This window comes from Lagenorhynchus albirostris, chromosome 5 (genome assembly GCF_949774975.1).
Source record: "Lagenorhynchus albirostris chromosome 5, mLagAlb1.1, whole genome shotgun sequence".
Taxonomy (NCBI): Eukaryota; Metazoa; Chordata; class Mammalia; order Artiodactyla; family Delphinidae; genus Lagenorhynchus; species Lagenorhynchus albirostris.
The window spans coordinates 84,746,798-84,773,164 of NC_083099.1; the positions used below are offsets into that span (position 1 = coordinate 84,746,798).

The 26,367-nt window shown below is 33.9% G+C and overlaps 1 protein-coding gene across 1 annotated transcript in view; it reads left to right on the forward strand.

Annotated features, from left to right (window-relative positions):
* ZBTB20 (zinc finger and BTB domain containing 20) overlaps positions 1-26,367 on the forward strand; it is a 793,456-nt gene that overhangs the window by 307,364 nt on the left and 459,725 nt on the right. The window lies entirely within an intron of this gene.

Below are 26,367 nucleotides of genomic sequence, written 5' to 3' on the forward strand. Positions count from 1 at the left end.
CCCCTTTCTCCACACCCTCTCCTCTGACTCTATTTTTACTTTTCCAAACTTGAACTTTGTCCTATAGTAGTAATATTTTAGGATTTTATGAATAATTATGTGCTTATCCTGTCCATAACTTCCATAATCCCATTATATAATAGACCAGGTTCAGTGCCCTTCCTTTAAGTTTTCAGACATTTTAACCCCAAGTCATACTGTAGATCTTTCAATTCCAAAACTGCACACAGCCCTCTCCATTTGAGCTTTCATGGATTGTACAGACTAGAAATGCATCATTACATACATTCAAATATGTCATAATTTTACATAAAAATAGGAAAACGTTTCTAACTTGTTTTCAGTACATGTGATGAGTCCCAACATTTTATTAGTCTTTTTGGCTACAGGTTCATATTAAGCTAATATCATTTGTAAACAGTTCAAAGCGATTTATAGATACTTTTTCAACTGTATCTGATATCTCAAATCATCTTAAAAATATAATTTCCGTTATTTTTTCCCAAAGGGCTTGCCTTGATTTTATTGTAAGAATAATAACTTATATTTATCCAGTGCCTTTGACCTGTGAGGCCCTGTATTAAATATTCCATATGAGTTACCTCAGTAAATCTCCAACATGTACAACTACTTTCTATATTTTTCAGATAAAGAAACTGAGACTGTATTACTACTTTTTGCTTACTCACATGACCTGATTTTCTGACTGGTTATCTCTTTGGTTTGAATGGCTCAATGTCACTACTTTGAGGAGTTTTTATTCACTACTTTTCTTCATTATTGTCAAGATGTTGAATTAGGACAGGTTCCAGTACTAATCCATGGGAGATTCGTTTTTTATTCATTCACTTATTAAATTCCAGGAATTATTCTGCACACCGAGAGTACAGTGGTAGTTGGTGGTGGTAGGCAACTCCTAAACTGGCCGCCAATAATCTCCATATTCTATATCCCAACCCCTTGTGTAATTCCCTCTCCTTTAGTATTGACTAGACCTAGTGACTTATTTCTAAAAAAGACAAAAATGATGGGATGTAACTTCCAAGATTAAGTTTAAAATAAAAGACTGTGGCTTTCATCTTGAATGCATCTCTCACTGTCTCCTGTGTTACTTTGTCTGGCGAGAGCCAAATGCCATGTCATAAGGCAGCCCTGTGGAGACACCCACCTGACAAAGGACTAAGACCTGCCAACAGCCAAGCGAGTAAATTTAGAATGTGGTTTTCAGTTCAAACCACAGCCCTGGCTGACAGGTTGATTACAACCTCATGAAGGACTTTGAACTTTGACCTAGAATCACCTAGTTATGCTGCACACAGATTCCGGGCCCACAGAAACTGTGAGATAATAAATGTTTGGTTTTTTAAGCTACTAGATTTTGGGATAACTTGTCAAGCAATAAAAGATAACTGATAGAGCAATATGGCTGAGGACCTCATTCTCATGAAAGTTACACTCTGGTAAAGAACACATCCCTCCACAACACACGCAATATATATAAATGAGGAAGATACTAGTAATTCATTCCAAGAGGAAAATAAAGCAGGATAGAGTGAATTGGGGTTGCTTTGGAGACCATGATCAGGGAAAGACCGACCTCTCTGTGAAGTTACATTCAGCTAAGAGTAATGAGGAATCAGCCATGTGAAGATGTAGAGGCAGGACAGTCCAGGCAGAGGGGATAGCTGGAGTAGGGATAGTAGGAATAGTCTTGGCTTGCTTGAGGGACATAATGGGTCACTGAAGCAGAAGCACAGTGAGTAAGTGAAGAGTGGTAGGAGATGAGATCAGACAGGTGGGCAGGAACAGATAATGGAGGAACTTAGTAGTTAGGGTTTTGAATTTGGATTTCATTCTTCTTGCAACATACATACACTGTGGATTTTATACAAGGGAATGGTATGATCTGCCTTGCATTTCAAGGCCACTCTGGCTTCAGTTTAGAAAGTGGATTGTCAGAGACAAGAATGGAAACAGAGAAGTTGATTAGGAGACCAGTTAAGAGGTAATCATGTTTTGGGTTGGTGATAGCAGAGATGGTGAGAAATGTTTGAGTTTGGAATGTAATTTTTAGTTTGAGTTAATGGGGATTCTTCATGGATTCGATGTGTTGAGTGAGGCAAAAGGAATCTGAAGGCTCCTAATGTTTGGCCTGATCAATAGGGTGATGGTGGCACCTTTCACTGAGATGAAGGAAATGCAGTTTGGTTGGAGGCGGAAGTGACAACATCGGTGTTAAGGACTCAGGGGTTTTGTTTTGGGTGTGTTATATTAGCCCATAGCATGTGAACCTAGCAAGGGAAGTGCCCACTGATCTCTATTCTGTGCTTTAAGCCAGTTTCTTGCTATGGAAAACCACCTCTAATGTCCCATAATATGTTGTGTCCTGGTGAGTTCTATTTTTTTTTTAGTGCTTGTGGTGGAATTTTGTCAGAGACTATTTGAATGCTTAAATAGCAAACATTAGCTTCATCCTTTCAATATAGTGAGTTAATCAGGCAATAATTTCTCTTACGGAGTGCTACAAAATCCACCGAAGAAAAAAAATCAGTGTAGTATTTTGGTTATAATTTATTACAACACAGATAGCACATACAGGGTAACCTTTGCTCTCTCCTTGATTCAAACTTTGTTACAGCTTATAATCATATATTTCTGTATTTATTAGTAATTGATTCATGCCACCTCACTCACTTTAAAATTTAGTAGCAGCTTTCTTATAAGTCCTGTAAGTGCAGTGGGGAATTTGAGTGGATCGTTGCTTCCCTTCCTGTACAAACTCTGTAGTAAGAATAAGAGGTGAGAATAATTGTGGTTACATATATGCATTTGTCCCATAAGACAAAGTGATCAGAAAAATCCAGAGGAAATGCTGATAATACCAACAGTGTTTTGTAATGAGAGGGTGAACAACTGCTTAAAGAATTTTGTTAAAAAAGATAAATATCACCCAGGCTAGTTGAACATCAGTGCTCTGCATGCATAGTTAGCAAAAATGTATTTAGCTATCTATGTGTTGCCAAATATGGGGAGATTCTCCAGCCCACTGGAAAATTTAGACTTGCCTCTCAGATACGAAAATAATAAACTGAGAGGCATAGGCTTGATTTGCTAATTCTAAGCCAATACATTGCAACTGCTGTGCATTGTGAGATACTAGTATGAACTGGTATATTATAAAATTAAATTGTATTGTATAGTGCATTGTATTGTTCCGTCAGATTTTGATATCCTCACTTTAAATAATTCATGGGAAGAAATGATCACTTTATAATGCCATAAACTCACAGCAGGCAAAACTAATTTTACACAATATGAAAACAGATTTTATTTATTTAAAAGGAATATTAAAAAAACACAACAACAACTTTTTTGACACCAGCTGCTGAGAAATAAATAGAATACTTTATGACAAAAAAAAAATCTAAATCTCTAAAAGCTATTCCTGGGAGACCAAGTTGAGGATTGTAAAGATACATTTAAATGCCTTGGTCAATGCCATAAGCCTTATTTGGAGGGAAAATACCCTTCCATCTTGTTTACTCCCTATGGGGATAAAATGGTACTGAGAGAAAATTAGCTTTACAAAATCCTCCTAACATCTACAACATAATGTCAAGGAAGTGACAAACTTAGGTATCACTCCAAGGACCCCTCAGTAGGCCAGGTAACATCCATAGTAACTAGTATCTCTAAATACAAACTAGAAATTATTGCTTAGCTTTGCCCAAACCAGACCTTAACTGGCAGTGGAAAAGAATATTTTGGACTGACCACAACAATTTTCCTTTCACTGTGGCTTTAAGGATGGAATGAGGAAATAGGGTGAAAATATAATAAGACTATTTTCTTTGGGAGAGTTTATTAGTCATTTTTTATACAAATATCATACATTTTTTTATACAAATAGCAAAAAAAATACAGACTTGCTGTTCAATTTGATAATATCTCCATATCTGACTCAATCAGATGCTGGCTTTAGACAAAGAATGGGACCCATGCCATGGGTGGGTCTGGGTTTAATCTCAGAAGTGTGAGGGTCCAGGCATCCAGGCAGTTTGCAGTCCTCTTCCCTGAAGCTTCGAGAGAGAACAAGTGTGGAGAGGGGGCATGGTTTTTAGCAGGGAAGCTAAGAGATGGACAAAAGAGAGAAAGAAGAGAGCAAAGTCTAAAAAATCAGATATCTTAGCACCAAAGTGATGAAAACACATTCTATTCGTAATATATTATTTATTGAATTTTTACTTCTGAAAAATGTTTAACTTAAAAACTCTTGCTGACAGTGGGAATGTAAATATGAAGCTGAGAGACTGACTCACCAGAAGTTTATTATCTCTGATAACAGCTGAATTCCAGTCTTCTTTGTGTAGTATAAAATGGGGCAGATTTGTATATCCATGGCGTCATAGGCACAGTTGGAAGGGCTTTGTCTCTGGTTTTGTTATAAATTTCCTTCTCCAGGGTTTATAAGTCAGGAATTAGAAATTCATTTTATATTTCTTAGATTTTAAAGGGTTACAAAATTAGAGGGATATGGCGCTATTCTTTAACTTTCAAGATTTAGAATACTTTACAATACAGCTGAGACTTAAAACATTCAATAGATATTACCAAGCTCTTTGATAGGATGGTGTTTTTAGTATTGTTCTGTATTTCCTAGGAGCAGTATCATATACAGAGATAATGGGTCTCCTTTATCAGTGCAGTCTGATGTGTATATTAGCGAGGTTGTTTTGGGAATAATAGAACACTGAGATTCCAATACAGAAAGTCAAAGTTCAAAGTCTTGCTTAACTCTACTTGGTAGTTGTTGACCTTATGCTACTCATTTTAGCCTTTCTGTGCCTTATTATTATTTTTTACATCTTTATTGGAGTATAATTGCTTTACAATGGTGTGTTAGTTTCTGCTTTATAACAAAGTGAATCCGTTATACATATACATATGTTCCCATATCTTTTCCCTCTTGCGTCTCCCTCCCTCCCACCCTCCCTATCCCACTCCTCTAGGTGGTCACAAAGCACTGAGCTGATCTCCCTGTGCTATGTGGCTGCTTCCCACTAGCTATCTATTTTACGTTTGGTAGTGTATATATGTCCGTGCCACTCTCTCACCTTGTCACAGCTTACCCTTCCCCCTCCCCATATCCTCAAGTCCATTCTGTAGTAGGTCTGTGTCTTTATTCCCATCTTACCCCTAGGTTCTTCATGACATTTTTTTTTTCTTAGATTCCATATATATGTGTTAGCATACGGTATTTGTCTTTCTCTTTCTGACCTACTTCTCTGTGCCTTATTATTATTATTAATCTGTAAAATGGGATTAATAACACCTACTATAAGGTTCTCTTACTATTCAATGAAATAATAGGAAACTTATTAGGGAAGCTTAAAGTGCTATGAAAATGTTGACTTAATCATTTTAATGAATATTATATAAAGTCTGTTTCTCAAAAGCAATAGTGTTGCACTTTAAGGGATGATTTTGTATGTATATAATGTAATAAATGTAAGAACAACTCTGTTTCTGCTGAGTGTTCTCCTATAACACAACCAGAATTATCATGCAGACATTAACCAAAACAAAGCTGGTGTAGCAACAGACAATCTAAGTAATATTGTAATGATTTTTCAGTAAATCAATATATATGGGCCAGACTATTTTTTTATGTATAGTAAGAAGTAAAACCAGATTCCAAAATTTTTAATTTCATTTCTTTGTTTTTTCTAATATTTCTAACCTTTCAGAGTATAAAGCTCATATCCTTTTTACTGAAGTCTTTCCTTCAGCATCAAGCTTTTCTTCACAATGTAAGGGCTACAGATAGAATGAGAGTTAAACATTATTTAAGCAGAATTATTAAAAGGCCATATTAGTGTTATGAAATTGTCGATATCCTGAAATAAGCTGTCACCTTTCCACCTTCTCAGACAGATGCTATATAAGTCAATTATCAAAAATAGAACACTGGCCTAAAATATTCATCTGTTTTTACATAAGAACAGAAATGGTCACATCTAAGTGGGGGAGGGGAGATTCATTTAATGCTCAAATTTAGTATCTAAGATTTGAAACATCATAGCTGTCCATGCAATTAAGAATACTTAATTAAACTTTGAGCACAGAGATTTTTAGAAATAGAGAAGATAATGTTTCATGGCTTTTAGGAATACAATGACATCATTTTTATTTACAGAAAAGTACATTTTTAAAATGCACTCAGTTAAAAATGTCAAAGATTTTATCACTAGTGAATTTGGGATGCTTGTTCATTTGCCCCCTTGTGGAATTTACTTTGTTGGAATAGATTGTCACTCTCTTTGAAGACAGTTGCTTTCATATTGATACCAGGCCTTCATTAGATCTAGAAATGAATAATGAGGCACATGAGTAACACAGCCATATTCAGCCATAATACAATTAGCTGAGTGTTATATATATCACAGAATAAGGTGATTTTTGGTAGGGAAGTAGTCTGACTTGGATTCACTTTTGTGGAAAAGAACACTTAATGATTATTATGTCAACTTAGCATTCCATCTAAACCTGGAATTTGTGTTTACCCAAAGGATGGCTCTGAGATTCAGCAAGATGATTGAAAATGGACTGGGCCAGTTTGGGCAGAGAGAGGGCAGGATCTGCTGACATGGCAGAATAAGTTTTTGTGTTATCACCTCAAAAGTAACATTAAATTCCTTTCTATGAAATTATAATATCTTTAATTTTCCAGGAAACCCATCAATAGAATCTAAGAAGCTTATTCTCTGCCTTGGAAATAATGCAGTTAAGCTGCTTGAAATCTCAACAGATTAATATAAATATTCAGGTAAAAAGTTAGTCTTTTAATGGTAGTCTTCAAACATAATTAGTAATGAAATTTAAGCAGGGTCTAAGGGAATAGGACCATAGAATCCTAGAATCCTAGAATAAAATCATATCATCTTAGAGGTAGAAGTATAGTCCTATTCCTCTGTGTAATATATGATGTAGGTAAAGTGACTAGTCCAAGGTCTCTAAATTGGGGTGTGTGGAAGAGCTGGGACTAGAAGCAAGTCTCTGGTCTCCAGTCAGGTGCTTTTTCTAGTAGAGCTTAATTTCTTTATATCTGGACAATAAAGTCAATCTCATAGAATAATATAGGTCATAAATTTTTCCATGCTGTTAAGTGTTTGTCCACTCCTATAGCATCTATAACAATGGCAAACATTTATAGCACTTACAACCTGCTAGAACAGGGCAGTTTGTAAGTGCTATAGGGCAGGACTCTAATTGTTCTACTTACAGTCTCTTTTTTAAATCTTCATAAGATACCTTACATATAGTACTATTGCTATATTCATTTCATAGTTGGAGGAGGAAACTAAAGCATAGGAGGGAGATTAAGTAAATTCACAAGGAAGCAGATGCATTAAGTGGTAAAGCTTGGATGTGAATGAACTCAGGCAGTCTGAGTTCCAGAGCTTGTGTCCTCTATCACTATGCTATGCAGCCTCTCAAGCATTTGTTAGTTATATGCCTGCTTAGAAATGTCATAGGTAAGTTCTCAGTGCTCCAGAAGAACGAGTTTGAAGAAAGAATAAGATACACATGAATAGTAGACATACCCATCGCATAAAATATAAGGTTGGAAGAACTGGAGAGTTTCACCTGGAAGAGAAAAAACCGTGAGCGAAATATGATAGCTATGGGGAAATCAGGTTATAATTGTTTTCGACAACCATATAGCAAAACTAGGACCAATAGGTGGGAATTATAAGGAGATACGTTCTGGTTTAACATAGCAGTGCAGTAATCAGAATAGGCAACCTTATTAGTGAGTCCCCTGTCTCTGTTTATACAGGTTGCATGGCAGGTCTCTGTTGCTGTAGACAGAGTTGCTGCACTGGAATAGTACATTGGAGTACAACTATGCTCAGCTAGGTGAGAGGTAAGGGACACCATTAATTTCATCTGAAGCAGTATTGTACGGCATGTAAGGGCAAGAGCTCTGGACAGATCTGGCTTTGAATTCTGACACTATAATTTATTAGCTGCATGAACTTAGTCAAGTTACTTAACTCTAACTTCTCTGAGTCCCAATTTCCTCATCTATAATTGGGATAATTGTATTAATCTTCTAGAGTTGTGATGAAGAGGAATAAATTAGATCATTATGTAAAATGCTTAGCACTGTGCCAGGCACATAGTAAGTGTTCAGAAGATACTAATTTTTCAGGAGTGAAAGATTCCTTAATTTTTCAAAAATGAACTACAGTGCTAATTAATCTTTCATATGGAAAAAGAATCTTGGCCTAGCAGGTAATAAGTGATAGGACTTTATGCTTACCAATCTCTCACTGCCTTTGGATAAGGTCGCCATGAACTCTGGATTGTGAAAAACACTTATAAAGGAAGCTTTGTAAATCAATTTATTTAAAATGCAGTAGAGCAACTTATGATTTAAAAGCATCCTGTGGTGAATCCTTTTACAATGTGAATAATCATCCCCTAATTTATCTGTTTGGTAAGTTCAGAATTTGGCTTATTGAGTCTTCTTAAAGCAAAGAGTACACCTGCACTCTTATCCCTACAAGGTAGGCCGTATTTCCATGCTGGGCTGATTTTCAGAGAAATATAGGGTGCCTCTTGGATTCAGGATGACATAGGCTGGGTAACCGCAGGAACATACAAGGTCACTGTAGTCAGTTAGAACATTAATTGTGCTTTGTGATGCATACAATTTTAATGAGCATGCAAGCTCATATAGGTCAGTTGACCATTAGACCATTGCACATAAGAATTTTGCCTGAATTGAAGAGCTGGATACTTAAGAGTAATTTTCCTTATATCTCTTTTTCTTTCTCTGAAATTTCAGTGGAAGTCAACTGACATTGTGACATGATACATAGACCCTTCAGGAAAAAACAAACAGCAGTGGAAAGTTGTGAAACAGAAAGAGCACTGGGTTGGGAACCCTGAATAAGACCTGCCATGTACTAACTGCATGGCATGGGATAGGAAGCTACTATTTTTTTCTGTGTCCTAGTGTCCTAATTGTAAAATAATCAGGTTGGACTTAGATCTCCTATATAACTTCTAGGTAAAAAAAAAATTTTATTGCATCTGATTCATAAAATGAGGTAAAACTATTTTGTTTCTTTCTTTCCAGTAGAAAGTATAGAACAGAAAATCATAGAAAGAACGTGTATGAATAGTTAAGCGGTTTTCTTATTCCCAGTCAACAATACTTGTCACTCTGCCTCAGCTTGAACCCTCTTTTGCAGATGTGATGATTTATGACATTTTATTTTGCTATGACATAGAAATGAATATGAACATGGGAAAACTTAAACCAAATGGGTTCTCTCTTCAGCCAGCAAACCTTGACCTGTGTTTGGAGAAGCTTGAATGTGTTTAAGAGAAAATCACCTTACCCACAATTAATTATATATAGGGCTAAAATAATTATATCTTTTCATTGATTTACTTTATTTTCACAGTATCCATGGGAATTTTGCCAGTTCTTTATAGAGTGCTTTAAACTTATTTATCACCAGCTTAGATAAAGTACACTTTGAATATATGCTGGTGATTCTGCTCTTCAAGATGAATGGGGGGATAACATGCATCAGATGTGTATGCTTAAACTCTCCAGTGCTTCTCAAAGAGGGCACCTTAAGAGCTCAGGTGACCATAAGAGCTCTGAATCCACTTCAGAATTTCTCAACTTTTCATGCTGGTTACATTCCAGGCAGGGTGATGAAAGGAATCAGAATTCATAAATGAAACTGGCTTATCTTTTACAAAATGAGAATTTAAAACACATTTTTATACAAATGTATACATTATAAAGGACTACTATTTAGCCCTGAATTTCTTATTTATCAGAAGCTTCAAGGTCATTTTTGAGAGAAACTGTTAAGCTTAATTCAATTAGGGAATAATGGAACTTCAAATTTAACCAAATTGTAAATGCAGACAAAGCCTTAGTATTCCATAATCATCTTCAGAATTATCCTGTCAACCCTAAAGATGCTAAAGTCATCAAGATTGCAACATGTGTGATGAGAAGGTCAACATGACACCAGGTATAATGGCCAATGGCCATCGGTGGCTCAGAAGAATTTTACAATATGAAGGTGAAGAAGAATTTTACTTAGTCTTTCATTTTAATTCTTAAGAACATTGCTGTGTATGGTTATGTCATTGCCAATTTTTTAATGTGTAGACAAGTAAAAAACCTACTCAGTCTTTCTAGTATAAAAACAAAAAACATTAAAAAGTTAATCACATAACAACACAATTTCCATGTTCCATTTTCTCTTAAGAACATAGCAAAAATAGGAGACACAAAGAAAGCAGCTATCGTTAGAAATAACTAGAATAAGTCATTTAGTATAAATTCAAGAAAGGTGAAACTACAGTTATAGAAAAAAATTCTAACATATGGAGTAGAGATTAAGATTTAATCCTACATCATCCTACCGGGAACATAGTACAGAAATTTCTCTATGCAATAAAGGATCAAGAAATATTTATTGAGTACTTATTCAGGGCTCAATATTTGATGTCATTATAAATATGAATAATAAATATAAATAATTGCTTCAGATTGATCTACTTGACAGTAAGATTACTGCTATAGGTCCTACAGAATAATTTAAATCCTTTCAGTAGGTATATAAATTATGAACCTATTACAAGATTAAAATATGTTTGCAAAAATATGTTTGCAAAAATAGCTCCATCAGTTAACCACATGTAATCTCACCTTGACATCTCAGGAAGTTTCTGTAGTTATCTAACTAGAATGTAGACTTTTGGAGACCTCTTGTGGGTCCTACATTTGTGAAGCCTACAAGTGTACTACTGGTAGAAACAAGGCAATTACAAGGGAAAATAGGAACGAGGCCCAAGGTCTACTTGAGATATCCTTACATCTGTATTGAAGTATTGGATATGGGTTCCATGATGAAGTCCACATTATGCTAAGACAGAACATGTTTTCTAAGAGATACTTGGTTTTCATACTGGAGAATTGACAACTCATAAAAGCCCAAGAGCACCCTCTAGTGAAATTTCTGGAGTAGGCTTAAGGGGCTTGCTCTTGACCTGGGCTCTCGTTTTCAAATGACCTTTTAATACCCAAAATATAGAAGCTGGATTTCTGCTATCTGGCTTTATCTTCAAACAATTTCCAGAGCACAGTGAAGGTGGTATGCTTGTCAAGTATTTCTAGTGGTAGAAATGCTTAAACTCCAGGACGTAATATTCCATTGTTCCCATGATTTTTTGTTTTTACTTATAATACCAGCCTGTCACACATGACTTCTACCTATAGTCATGTGTTAAAATAGTTCCTGGAGCTAATATAAAGAAATGGTATGAAACATAAGAAATGTGTTACCAAATTATTATACTTCTGCCCCTCCCTCCACCTTTCTCAAGCCTCTTAGCGCGGGTACTACCATCCGGGAATTTTTTAGTACTTGGCAGTATTAGAGGTCATGAGTAGCAGGCTGAGATTTTAAACAGTGATCAAAAATTATAGGAGGGGTCAAGAAGATTAAGTCCTAGTATTTATGCACTTCTGAGTTTTTATATTATCTGATTACTGCAAAGATATATTTTCACCTAAATCTTGAGCAGAAATGAAAGTGACATATCCCTGAATGTTCAAGGTAGCACCTTATTATATCAGAGCTGCAGTTAGAGAGATGACTACAAAGCAGGCCAGATCTTTGCTGTAATTTAGTTAAAGCTGAGGATATACCACTCACTTAGATTAGTAACTGTTACATAATAAATGAAACAAAACAAATCATTACTTGACTTCATAGGTAACTTGCTATCGAATGCTATTATTAGAAGGAAACTTTGAGATCTAAATCTCCCCATTTTAGGAAAAATTAAAACATGCATCTAAAATAGTTAAGTAACTTGTCCATGATGATACAATTTGATGGTGGCAGCTTCAGGACTATAATATAGGTCTGTCGTGCCCATTTTAGCATTCATTATGCTACAAGAATTCACTTGTTTAGAAGCTTGCTATGTAATTTCAAACAGTTTCATTCACATTGGTTATTGGTTTTTATGCCTCTAATAATTTATGGGGATGTCTTCAGACTTATACTGAGAAAAAAAGTGTATACCTTCCAATTTCATCGCTTCTGTTTTTGCTTTCATGTATGGAAGAATAAGTTACTCATGTGGTTACTGTTAGGAAGAATACAAAAGCATAATCATTTGATAGGAGTCATATTTATTTATTGAAACACTGTGCCACCCTGTGTTAACTTTGTACACTGAGAAAATGGGGGTACCCACTGATATTCTAGCACTGCTGATAGCCACCCCTTTGGTTCTGTGTTCTAGTAGTACTTACCTTCTAGTGTTAATGGAAGGGTTGCATGAGTTAATGCAAATAAAGCAGGTGGAACATAGTTGGCATTAATTAATTGCAGTATCTGTATTAAGTGCAAATGTCTCATTTCAAAAAAAAGAATAGGATATTCTTAGGATTATCCAGTAGAGGTCAGCGCTATGAACTCTGTTAAATACTTTTTTAGTATTATGGTCTGATTTCTTGAAAATGAAAACAAAAACTCCAAGATCTCTCCAAGTTGTTGTTTTTAATTGAGAATTATTGTATAAGAAATTGCCATTTGTCAAGGCATATCACATTTTAGTTCAATAGAAGTTTATAATTCTTTCATTTTTCAATTCATTATTATATTCTTAGTCTTGGCTTTAACCTTAATCTTATCACATGTGACCTTAATATTCAACCTTTCATTTATATTATTGATGATGTTTAGTGGGTGAAGTGATCGTGTATGGCAACTCCAGGCATAAGTATATACCTTCAATTTTGCTGGAAAGTTAGTACCTTAATGAAGTTTTGTTCCTTGTTATTTGCCTACTTTGCTATTCCTCAACACACAGTGTTGGTATTTAGAATCATAAAACCAGCAAATGTTAGAACTAGAAGTGATCATGGATATCAACAGGTCTGATTCCTCCATCTTACAGATGAAGAAACTGACACCCCAACAGGGAAGATAACTGGTTGAGTTTCGGTGATAGAAGATTATATTTCCTTATATTTATAAAAACAATTGAATCTGGAGAAGCAATTGATTCTTTAATTTTTTCTGATACTCTGAACCAATAGATTGACAATATAGCTCAATGTTATCTACGAGTAGACAGTATGCAGTATTTTTATCCTATCTAATTCAGTAGTACAGTATATCATGTATGCCTACCACTTTTTTAATTCCTGTCACTTTGCAATGATGGTGAAACCCACACTGAAACTCTTAAGTGATTATCTTTAAGGATTTTATTCTCCAGCTATGCAACTAAACAGTCTGAGTAATGAGACTACATGGTCTCTGCATGGTCAACTAAATACTTCTAGGAAGTGGAACCCCCTTCTAGAGTTATGAGAGAAACATCACTTCTAAAATGCCTTTAAAAGTACTCCAGCATAAGCATTACACTGGAACATTTCATTAGCTTTTTGAGAACAACAAAGAAATGTGGAGCATAATAGGCTAATATGTTTAAGTGGCCTTGGTAGAACCCTACTTAACTCAGTGGGATTTTCTACAGCATGCAGAGGTGGAAAACCATTCCCTAAATATTTATTGTGTGGGACTGCCTCTTTCTTTATTTCATGCAGTTTGTATCAAAGAGAAGTGACTTTCCACCTGTAATTCTAAATTGAGGAAAGTCTCAAAATACAAGTTTTAGAAGAATCAATATTTAGATATGATGAACAGTAACCAGCAGCACAGGCTTTTGGCACTTGGAATTTCTGTCAGTAAAGACGGAAGAGGGGCCAGCTTCAGTCTCAGTGTTTTCTATCCTCTAAGGACTTAAATATCCATCAGAATATTAAGGTTTGGGAAGTCCTTAATTTCCTGAAGAAAAAGGCAAGATGTATGCCAAACCTTATTCGTTACGAATTACAAAAATTATTAAATTAATTAATTTTTTTCAGTTACTTAAGCCAGCAATAAAACTGTTCTGCACAATGTTTTGAATTAAGTGAAATTATAGGTTAATGAAAAAATGTAAGATGATAATTTGTATGGTTTTATTAGGATTCCAAGTGACTGCACTGAGTATATTGCTGGACTTGCAGTATGATCCCTGCCAATATTCTTTATCTCTCTGAGCTTCTATTTTCTCTGACATAAATTGGGACTCGTAGTCTTAGGAACACTATGATTGTTGAGATTTTCTTGAGCTTTTAGGGAAAAAAGTGTAAATTAAATAAATTATAATATTTTAAGTAAGTTCAAATGGACATACATGATGACAAAGCAAAGGTTTCCCTGTAGGTGTTGGTTTCCTTTGTGTAGACGAGTTGTCACCAAAATTTGTTGAAAAGTAAGAATTCCTATTTGTATGGCATTGAATTAATGATGCAGGAAAAAAAAGCCTCTTGAATGACAGCTCTAATGGCTGAAGTGGCATATTTAAACCATTATTTTTGTTTGTTTCACTTTCTGTCAAACTCTGTCTTAGAATTACTATCAACAGGTTGTACTGATAGATGGAATCTGTCTTTCAGTTCCAAGATGTGTTTTGTATCAAAGTTTTTCTTCATCGGTTTTTGGAATCTATAGGCAAAATAACACATAAAAACAAATGTAAATCCCAGCTATAATTGTTTCTCAGCATTTGGTGACATCATAAATCCCATAAGATTTATACTTGTATTGTATTGTAAATATCACCAGAAACATTCAGTAGGAGGATGAAAAAACTCTAAACAAAACTTGAAAATAATACATATTCTTCTTTCTCACTATGAGGAGCGTTTCCTAGCTACCCTATTTACCCCAGTGGAATTTTACAAAAATGTTCCTGGCGCTCAAAGTTGATCTAACAAAGCATCAAGTGGGCTTATTTTAAAATTCACCCCTAAATATGTTTGCTGGCTTTGAATTTCTGATTTTGTGCTTATGTAACACAAAAACAGCTTTGGTTTTAAAACAAAAATTGGCAAAAATACTAGTGCATTATGTGTTCTAATCACGTATGGTGTTTTGAAAAAAATAGATTCGGAATTGACAAAATTGTTTCATTGGCATTGCAGTTCAAATGCCTGGCTTTTCTTTCTCACAAGTTGCTTAAAATAAAAATAAAACTAACAGATATTTCTTAAGTGAGTATGAACATAATTGATTTTCGTCATATATAGTCCAACAACTGCACTATAGACATAAATTTTCATTCTGTGTTTTCACATTCTTTATTTTACACAGTTTTCTATATTTTAGTTTATGGTCAAGTCTGTAATGTGCTTTAGCATCAATTTTAAAGTATCTGGGGTTCTCACAAAAAGTTTCTACCAGTGATATGAATAGCGCTCAAATTCTAGTATGAATGGCCCAGCTTTCTTTGATTTTTCTTATAAGTGCTTTTTTTGGTAAAATATATAAACTTAGAAACAGAAGTTTCCCTGGCTCGTATTACACTCAAGAGACAATGATGATACTGAAGTTCTTTTCATAATCAGGGCTTTTGTAGAGACTGTCCAGGTATTCTTAGCCAAAATATCCTTCTCATTGTACACTACTCCAGGGCAACATGTGGTGTGCCAGCTGGATGCCCTCCCTACATGCCTCAGGTGGCCACATTTCAATGGTGTCTATAGAGCACAGGCCAAATTCTCATTCTCTGTGTTAATCAGTGGGAGAATTCCCATAGAAAATGGGATGGGAGCATATTTTAGGAAAACTCAAAGAGATTATCCAGATGATTAGGCCAGGACATTGTAAGTTCGGGTTTTATGTAGAATTTCTATAACGTTATCTTACTTGACCAAAGAATGCTAGAAAATTTGGGGGTATTTAAAAATTAAAAATAATCATGCTTTTTATTCCACTGTGATTTCTCCAAAGAGGATCCTACAAAAATTTTCTTTAGATACAATAGGAGCTCATCTTGATTCATAACATCAAAGACAACTGATGTACCTAGTAATATAATTTGATTGAACTTTTTCCCATGATCTTGAAAGGATCTGAATTCTACTTATAGAAGTCTCATTATACCTCTCCTTTCAATTAAATTCTAATCAATTCTATAAACATTTAGTAAGTACTTACTATGTACAAAAAACTGTGATAGATGCTCTGAATAATTCTGTGCATGGTGCCTTATGGTGTATAACATATTTTCACATTCATTATCTCATTTGTGTGGTAAAGATTCCCCCTACAATTATTACTTATTTAGCCTAGAGTTTCAGAGGAGCTATATTTTGAACTTGGTGTAGAGTTTTTGCTTGTTTTGTTTTTGGTGAATCCAGAGACCATTCTATAAATACGTTTAGGATCCCTTGAATAAAAAATAAAGGCATATAATTGTATCATCATATTAAATTGATTTGGTTAGAACCAGTGGCATTTCCTGAAATTTTCTGTTTGTTTTATATGACATTAGGTTCAGTCTGAAGTGTATTTTTAATGACCTAATTGAAAAGGTTTGTCAAAATGTTCACAAAAATATTTTTTTACTACTTTTGAGGCAATGTTGATGTATTATAGTTCATAGATCTTTTTTAAGATCAAAAAATTAGATTTCCCCAGAAACTATTCATATTTAAGATTATATCATATTCTACTGCTCTACCATGAAGTCTCTGTAAGTGCTATACAACTTCTGGAGAATAAATCTGAAAGCTATTATTCTCCATTTAGCATGTGCATTATTCTCTAATATTGTTACATCTAATGCAGAATGAAATGTTCTACTTCTATATTAATATTACATTTTAAAGTCTTATTTCTACATATTTCTGAGATGTTTTTCAAGTCTTTCTCTTAAAACTTTTTTGTAAATACTTTTAAATAATCTGTTTTATTTTTATTTATTTCCCTTATCCATAGTGTTGAAATGGAATTTATCCTTTAGCATGTTTAACATTTTTAAAGAATTTAATGGGAAATCATCTTCACTTTCAGCACTGAACACAACACTTTATTCACAAACCTGAAATTCAAAAACTGATAGGAACTTTGTCATTTGCTTTGTTTCTAACACCAAATTTGCAAAAAGGCACTCTCCAGGTAACCCTTCAGCTATGTTACCCTGGGTGTTTGGCCAGAGGGCAGTCATGTTGACCCCATCTGCATAGGCTGGCTAAACCAGAATCTTGGACTACTAGAATCCCATTCATCAAGGTCCACGTAAAGTAAGATAGGTGGGAAGCAGGAGGACAGATGGTAGGGTCGGCAGTAAAGAACTTGTTTGTTGACATTGATATAGACCCTTCTTCTTGCCAGAGTGACTCCGTGGACTTTTTTTGGCATGGAAGACTAGGCCAACACTATCATCTTAGTAGAAGGTGAGCTGCAGGCAAACTGGAGAGATCCATGAACAGTAGGTGTTTAGGGTTGGCTTAGATTTTGTCTATCAGCTTGACTGTCATACGTACTTGATTGATGTGCAGTGGGGCTTGAAAGTGCTGCATTGAAGTTGAGGACTGTGTCATAAGGTTCCTGATATGGTGCACATGTCTGAATGGAGTTGGACATTGACTGCTCTTGTCTATGCCAAGCAACACCAGACTTGAGTGCATTATTCTGCAGTTGAGTAGCAGATGGTGAGTGCAGACGTTTGGAGGGGGTGTGCCTTCAAACACAATATGGAGCCAGCAAACTTACTTAGAAGGTTATTGCATGTCTTGACTTTGGCAGCTACTTTTTAAGCACTGATGAAAAATCCAACTTCCATCCATTGTTACTCTCAGAATACTCAGCATGATTCGTGTTCCAGGCAAAAGAAATGTGAAAATCAAATGCACTATTCACTATGTTGGTCACAGTTGGTTGAAGGTGACTTCCTTGGTGTTGGCTAAATGGGCCAAGTAAACATTCTGAGACTGAATATTGCTGAATAGGTAAACTTTATTTACCTTACTTTAGAGTTGTTAGAGGAAAGGCCATCAGAGCACTTGAAGAACACTATGGTTAAATATGGGACTTAAAAGTGACTTTACATTCTTTAATTCTTAATTTAGAGAGAGCATTATGTTCTTCAGAAATAAAAATAAGAAAATCAAATATATCAATAGGTACTCTTTACACACGAAATTATGGAGATTCACAGATGAATGGGCATAGTAATTCCATATGTATAGCATAATTGATTTTTATTGATGTTTGAATTTTTTTTCTCTTGAGTAGATTCTAAACACATAAATTTTTTTTAGGTTTAAAATACTTTTCTTTTCAGATTAAAAGTAAAATATGCTCACTGAATATAATTGTGTAAATAGAAATATATATATATATCAAATAAAATTTAAATCAGGGATGAACAATTCTAAGTTTTTGCTCTGCCCCTTTCTAATTATATGTATGTTTCTAAGTGTATGTGTTCATATATGTGTTTGTATGTATATTTTTAAATAAAAATTTGGATCATACAGTGTATATTCTTCTTTCTTAAATTAACATTTATTATATTAGTTCCCTGAGTCATTAAATGCTCTTTTTTTTTTTTTTTGCGGTACACGGGCCTCTCACTGTTGTGGCTTCTCCCGTTGCGGAGCACAGGCTCCAGACGCGCAGGCTCAGTGGCCATGGCTCACGGGCCCAGCCGCTCCGCGGCATGTGGGATCTTCCCAGACCGGGGCACGAAATCATGCCCCCCGCATCGGCAGGCGGACACTCAACCACTGCGCCACCAGGGAAGCCCAAAATACTCATTTTTAATGGCTGCTTAATACTGAACCTTATTTATGTACCAAAAAATTTTTAAATCCTCCATATTTGACATTTTGGCTATTTTTCACCATGATTCCTACTACTCTGAGGATTATTCTTATATTTAAATTTTTATCTGCATCTTGGATTATGTTTTCAGCATATATTCTTGGAAGGTTGATTTTCGGGTTAGAGGATATAAACTTCTCAAGGTTTTTTTGATAACTCCTCCCTAATTATTTGTGAGAGTACTTTTCTAACTACACTCTTACCTGCTCTGAATAGTATCATTTTATAAATATTTTCCAATTTGGCAGGCAAAAAATGGATTTATTTTGTTTTAATTTACATTAAACTGATTAATATGGAGCTGGAATGTTTTACATATGCTTATTTGCCATTGCTTTCTTCTTTTTATAAATTGTTTGCTCATGTCCTTTACTCATGTTGTCTTGATGATTTATAAGATTTTTTTAAATGTTAAATCATTAATTTTGTCAAACGTTTTGCAAAAGGGTTTCTCCCAGTTTTCATATGCCATTAAATTGTTTTTGCTGTTGTTGGTGTGAGAAAATTTTAAATATTTATATGGTCAATTCTGTTGTATTTTTTTCTTTATGACTGTAGCCTTTGCTTTTATCTTCTTTTTAAACAGCTTGAAGTCCAATAAGTATTCACCATTTTTCTAGTATCATCATGTTTTTATTTTGTATTTTTAACTCTCTATTCCTTCCAGAAATTATTTTATCCTAAAGTATAAGATGTGTCTTAATTTTGTTCCCAATTGTTAATCAACTATCCCAGCACCATTTCCTCACTAATTTGGGTACCATCTTTCTTGCTTACTAATTTTTTAATCAACATTAGGACCTATTTTTGGACTACCTGTTTTTCATTTCTCTCACTGGTTCCATACTGTTTCTGTTAGAGCTTCACAGTATGTTTACAGATCTATTAAGTCAAATCCTTCCTTTTTTTCTTTTTTCAAAAATACTTTGAATATTGTCACCTACTTATTTTTAAGATTGATTTATTTCATTGATTTCAAAAAAATGATCCATTGGAATTTTATTAAACCTATAAAGCAGATTCATATCTTTGCAATATTCAGTCATCACATTTAGAAGCATCGTATGTTTCTATTTATGTAATGTTTCATATGGAAATAAACTGTGTCTTTCTATTCATATAAGTCCACAGATTCCTTATTTAATACAAGTATAACCATGCTTTGTTCTTGTTATTTTCTTTAATTGCTTACATTCCGTTTTCTCATTGTTCAGTAGAAAAACCGTATCTTTTTATAATATTTATAATCTAGCTATTTTATTCAACTTTCTTAGTAATTTTAATAACTTATAAATTCTCTTGAGTTTTCAAGGTCCTTAAATTGTCTGCAAACATTGATGACTTTATCTTCTTTTTTTTCCTCTTACTTCTGTTTAATGTTCTATTTCATTGACTAGAATTTCCAAATCAGTTAAGTAATCATGGTGATAGGAGGCATTCTCGTTCTTTCTTTTTTTAACATCTTTATTGAGGTATAATTGCTTTACATTGTTGTGTTAGTTGCTGCTGTCTCATTCTTGATTGTATGATAATGCCTCTAATTTATTCCATTGTTAAGGCAGATATTAGTTGTTGATTTAAGACAGATATTCTTTGTTACATTGGTAAGGTGAGTTAGAATACTACTCTCTCACCCTTTCTTTGTTTATTAGGAATGTATTGAAGTATACTACATGCCTTTTGGGGTAAATATTCTCAAACTCTAATTGGTGGGTGAACATAGACTTTTCTTGTGATGTCTTTTTCAATTAAAATCAATTCGAACACACATTTATTCAGCGCTTACCATGTGCCAGAAATTGTTCACTAGGCATTGGAATTCAGAGGTATAGTCCCTTCCCTTCAAAACATTATAGGATTATTCAGATTATGATAATTCAGCAAGAGATTTATAGTAATTGATTTCCCATTATTAAATTTCCCCTGCATCACTAGAAAAACTTTACATTTAAGACTTTATTAAGAATACTTTGAAGGCTACCTAATTGTTTACCATGTCAAAAATGTGAATTTTAAGAATTGCTAAAAGTTAAATTTTGATTTACAGTTGAAATTATGAGTTTTTACATCTGAAGTCATAGTGCTCAAATTCTAATCAAGGTCATCTATAAAACTTGAAATTTTATAGACTTCTATAATATAGATAGTTCATATTCTATAGAATCAGGAAATTGGAATTCTCGATCATAATTTATCACTTCTTATATAGTATGACAGAAATGGTATGTGATGTTGGGGCAACATCACTTTCATGATGCCATCTTTGTATTTTCATTTCTCTGGAAGTCTTAATTGTCTGTAGGTTTTAAGTGTGCATTTACATTGATTTATTTTCAATTGAAGTGGTTTTTTTGTATTTATTTTACTGCTTCAGTGTAGTTTAGCATAATTTATCCTGTTTTCCCCATCTAGTGTTATAATAATTTATTTTATTTTTCAGAATCCTTTATTTTGTTCTTTTATACAGTATGCATGAATGAACATGATATTTTTAAACTATACCCTCTTTGCCAGATTCTTTATATTTCACACAAAACAAATAAAGAAATATTGATTGAGAATCAGTTTTCTACTCAGCATCACACTAGTTCTTATGAATTATAGTACAGGAAAACAAAAATTACATACTTTCAATGAGCTTACGTTCTAGTTGGCAGATTAAGATATAAATAAGGGGAAAATGCAAAAACAACAAATCCTAATGAAATACTTATTCTTTATAGTGGCTAATACAAATATAGTCATATTCTTAGTCTATATTTAAGCACATATATTAAAACTCACAATTTACCTTTTGTATGTTGGCCTCACCCTGGCCTCATTATGCTTTTCCTATTGTTATTGTACCTTTACCGTTATTTTATGCTTAAAAATTGTATTTACCTTTGCAAGATTTTTAAAAATTCTCTTTGGAACAACACTGGATAGACAAATGCTACACACATTAATCTCTAAAACATTACCAGTGATAATTTGTCCTACGCAAAGGTGACCCTGCTTATAATTTCAAAGCAGAAATAGTGCAGGCTACTATAATTGGAGACTGAAAATCGTTGCTTTCTAAATTTCTTATTTCATTAAAGGACTTGCTTTGATTTTTAGAATCATTCACAAAAGAATTAACATGCAAAGTAGGAGGAAATCCAAATGCTAACATGAAGTTAGCATCTCTACTAAAAGGAAATTTTAGCAGTAAGCTTTGGTATATTAAAGAAGCGTAGTCCCATCCTTTGGGATTTGATGGGATTTTTATATCATAGGGCCACCCATTTTAAACTTTAGCATTTGATGTATGTTCTAAGTTACAACCTTAAACATTTATCATATTTTGGAAAATTTATATCCCCCCCTTAAGTTTTAATGCCTGCATTGAATAATGTTTGTCATGGACCACAATACCTATCCCTGTGGAACTGTTATCCTATCTTAATTCAGAAGCAATACTATTGATTAAACAATACTTAACAGCTTCCAAACTTCAAGACATCTTTCAGCCACCATTTCTTCCTAACCTCACTATGAGCTTCCTGTGTGGTATCATTCATCTGAGATCTTACTAAAATGTAAATAAATTATATCCAACACACTTCCTCTATTTGCCCAGCTTGTTACCATATCAAAACAACAGTCTTAATGAAATACATATTGATGTATTGTGTATTTCTGTGCTAAACCAAAGTGAGGAGGAAGTTATATGAATATATAACAGAACCCACTTCATAATAGTTTTGTTAAAGCATTTTATGAATTGGAGATAATTTGAGCCATGGGAGATGATGTAATTCTACATGGCAGAGTTCACGGAAAGAGGATAGCTCCTCAGATAGAATTGGATTAGACTCTTGAGAGAGATGCACTGGGGCTTTTATGGTGCTTTACCTTCATAAGCATAGCTAACTCTCAGTTTTCCATACTAATATTGTAGTTTTGAAGTAAAGATAGTAAAAATCAAAATAAAGAAGCAAGAATATTATCTAAAATAATTTGTCTTTGGTCTTTGCATGCAATATTTGACTTCTTAACATCAAATTTACCATTTTACTTTTGGTTTTCATGAGTTAATGAAGCTATTTCTAGCATCCATATTATGAAACAGAAATGATCTAACCCAAAGTATGTAATGTCATACTTTTTTATGTATAATAATCTTCATAGGGCATGATTAGATAAAACTTATCTCATTTTATAATGAACAGTAAGAATGAATAATAATCTGTATCAGATCTATGAAATATAATCATACTTGGTTAATTGCTAAATTAATTTGTAGAAAATAATTACTATTGCTTGAGTAAATACCAAAAAGTGAAAATAGGAGGCAGCTCAGTGATGTTCAGTGGGAGAAAAGAAAGCCAAACTGGGATTAAAGTTTGTCATGTCTGAATTAAATGCTGAAGTACCAGTAGTGGTTGATTGACTCTGTGATCAGACTTTTGGTATTTATCATTTTTTCGTATACTTTTCTGTATTTTCCAATTCTTTTGCAATGGGTATGTGTTAATTTTTCAGTCAGAAAAAAAGTTAATGTAAAATGTTTCATGCATAGCTCACTTGTAAATCATTTATTGAGAGTTAACTGTATAAAATTTCCCAGGGAGAGAGAAAGCCACGAGCTAAATTTAAGGGCAAAGTACTCCATTATACAAATAATCCATTGTCGCAAAACTTATTGAAGAGTTTTTAAAGTCACTTTTCTCATTGCTTGAAAATTCTAAGCTGGAGACAATATAATCAATGAGATAATAATAATATGAATAACATTATGTTCTGCACCCACTTCTCAACTCTACTTCAGAAGAAAAGCCTTTAGTATGTTGAGAATATGATCTGATATAAGATATGTTGTTTCCTACAAAGAAAGACAATATTAGGAGCATCCTTTTCCTCCTATTCTGTTTCAGAGTCAGTCTCCCTGAGTAGATCTGTACTTATAACTAACATTCTGTTTTTGAAGCATTGCTTAGTCCAAGTCATGTAGACTCAAACTCAGGTGGTGAGGTCATTACTAGCAGGCTTACCCAGACATTCATGTAACATGTAACAGCTAGAGAGCCGGCTAAATATCGATGCAATTAATTATATTTTGTTAGAAATACTATAGAAACATGTTATAGAGGGCCTCTGTTACTTGTACAGAGGTTTAGAACAACTCAGGAATAGGTTGCACCTTTGTGCAAATTATTAAAGGAAACCCTGTTCCAGCTGATGTAGCTTGGGCCAGGGAGTATGGCTTCTAAATTGGAACACACCACTGTACTGGGAGCCCTTGTACAGGGCACAACCTGCACAGTCAGTCATGACTGCCCTATTTTATATGCTTAATTAATGATTTGAAGATAGCTACTGTTGCTTCACAGGTTCCAAATTATTCTATTCTTGCACAGAAAGCCAAGAATCATCTTTAGATGAGTTAGAAAAAAGATGCTTATCTCAGCTTTAATTTAGTCTTGGACCCTCATGATACAAGTCTATTACTTTGCTTCAGACATCTGATTTGAATAGCATTGAGGGTAGAAGAAAATGAAGTTACCGCAAAAGTGTAAATAAGTCTATCAAGTCCAGTTCCTAGAAGAACTAGTTTGACATTTTGAAATTACATCTAAATTTTGGGGTATCCTCTAGTAGCTTTAGATGACTTGGTATATGAATGGGTAGATAAGAAGACAGAGAGGCAGATGGACATCTCTTTGTTCCAAAAAGAAATAAAGATGGTTTAAAGGGATACATAGGTATATGATATAAATATATATGTGTATATATATATATATATATATACACACACACATATATATATATTTATTGTGAATTAAATTAAATAAAATTAAGTGAAGTATATAATATAAGTGAAATAAATGAAAACTAAAATGGGTAAACAAGGGAAAAACATGAGAAGGGGGCAAGAATTAGACCTATATATAAAAAAGCACCCTAGATAGTATCTTACATACGTTTACAAATAAGATTCTTATCATATGTTTTGAAGAAATACATTGCTGATATTAAGACTAGAAAGAAATATCTTCCTCTGATACCCTTAAGTAATAAAGGGTATTTTATTTTGAATATCATGACCAATATTCACTTTCATGAGAAACAAAGAATATTTTATAGGTACACTTCTACTTTTGTGGCCCTCAATATAGATTGATAACATTTCAGTAATGTACAATTTGGTATTCTCAGTCTCATAAAATACAGACCAGATAGATGACACTCCATTCTGGTATAACTCGAAGGAAGATTTTAGAATATATCTAGATGCTGAATTCCAATGAAAGGACTGCACATTCTTCAGACAGTTTCTTATATATACTATTTCTCTAAGTTAGGCCTTTGCTATTGGATGACTGTGAATTCTAGATTGTATTATTGGAAAATGCTTGGAATACAGCTATTCTTTGTTAATTAAAGGCAGAAATAGTAGTCAAGTTAGGGGCTGTGTTTAAATTCTTTTACAGAAGTTGAAAAGCCTAACAAAAACACACAGCTAAAAAATGTCTACCCACTTTACCTGAGAGATTAGCCAGAGAAGTATCATTTCATAGGACAAAAAAAAAATCTCTTTAAACATTTATTTTGATTCTGCTCTAATATACACAAAATGGAAGATGCAGGTTCCAAGTTTCTTCTTTGTCACAGCCTGGATATTACCTAAGTGATAATCTCATGCTACAAGGTGATGGAATTTCATCATATACTCCATCAGCAGAATTATTCACGTCATTAAGCAATTTATGTGATGTTTACATGTTCTGTTTCATGGATTAGATTCCTTGTTTTCCAAATAGAAATAGTAATATTTACTGTTACACATTCCTTGGTTAAAGGTGAATTGCTATGACATTTTAATTAGATGAAGTTTGGTGAATACTTTGATTTCTTCAGTAGTTTGTAAATTGTGAAGCATAATGTTGATCCAAAAATATCAGTAAGATATTTGAAGTTAATGCATCATACGTTCTGAATTTCTACTGCACAAAGTTTACTGATCTTCCCAATCCTTTAAGTCTTTTTGAAGAACAAAAAAACAAACAGTTTTGAAAATTCCTAGAAGCAGATACTACATGTTTATCTCATTTTATGTGATAGGAGTGATTTTGTAAATCTATTCATAATTTAAATGCTACAGGAGAATCTCTCAAGGGAATTTTATTGTGGATCATCATGTAAAGCAAAAATCGTTTCTAAAATGCTTATTACTCCCTATTTCTATATGGGAACTTCCTGATTTGCAAGAGTTATTTAAGCTCCCAGAGGAGTGCATCACCTTAGTATGTTCCTGAGTAGAATAAACTGAGAGGGACAGGAAACTGTGAAGGAACAATTTGGTAAATACTAAACTGATCCAAGTAAGTATTTGAACCTCTTTAGTGAGATCTCTGAGCTACTATTTTATGTAAGATTAAGTCTAGATAACACGTTCTCCACAGTCACTTGGAATGGGTTTATTTCGGCTCATTCAAGCTCTAAATTTCCTAGAAATCCTTTATAAACCACATAATTTTACCTCTTCTCATTGAGTGATTCCTCTTAGATCTGTAAAGTAAGGCAAAATTATTTATCTCTGATGGGAGACGTTTGGCAC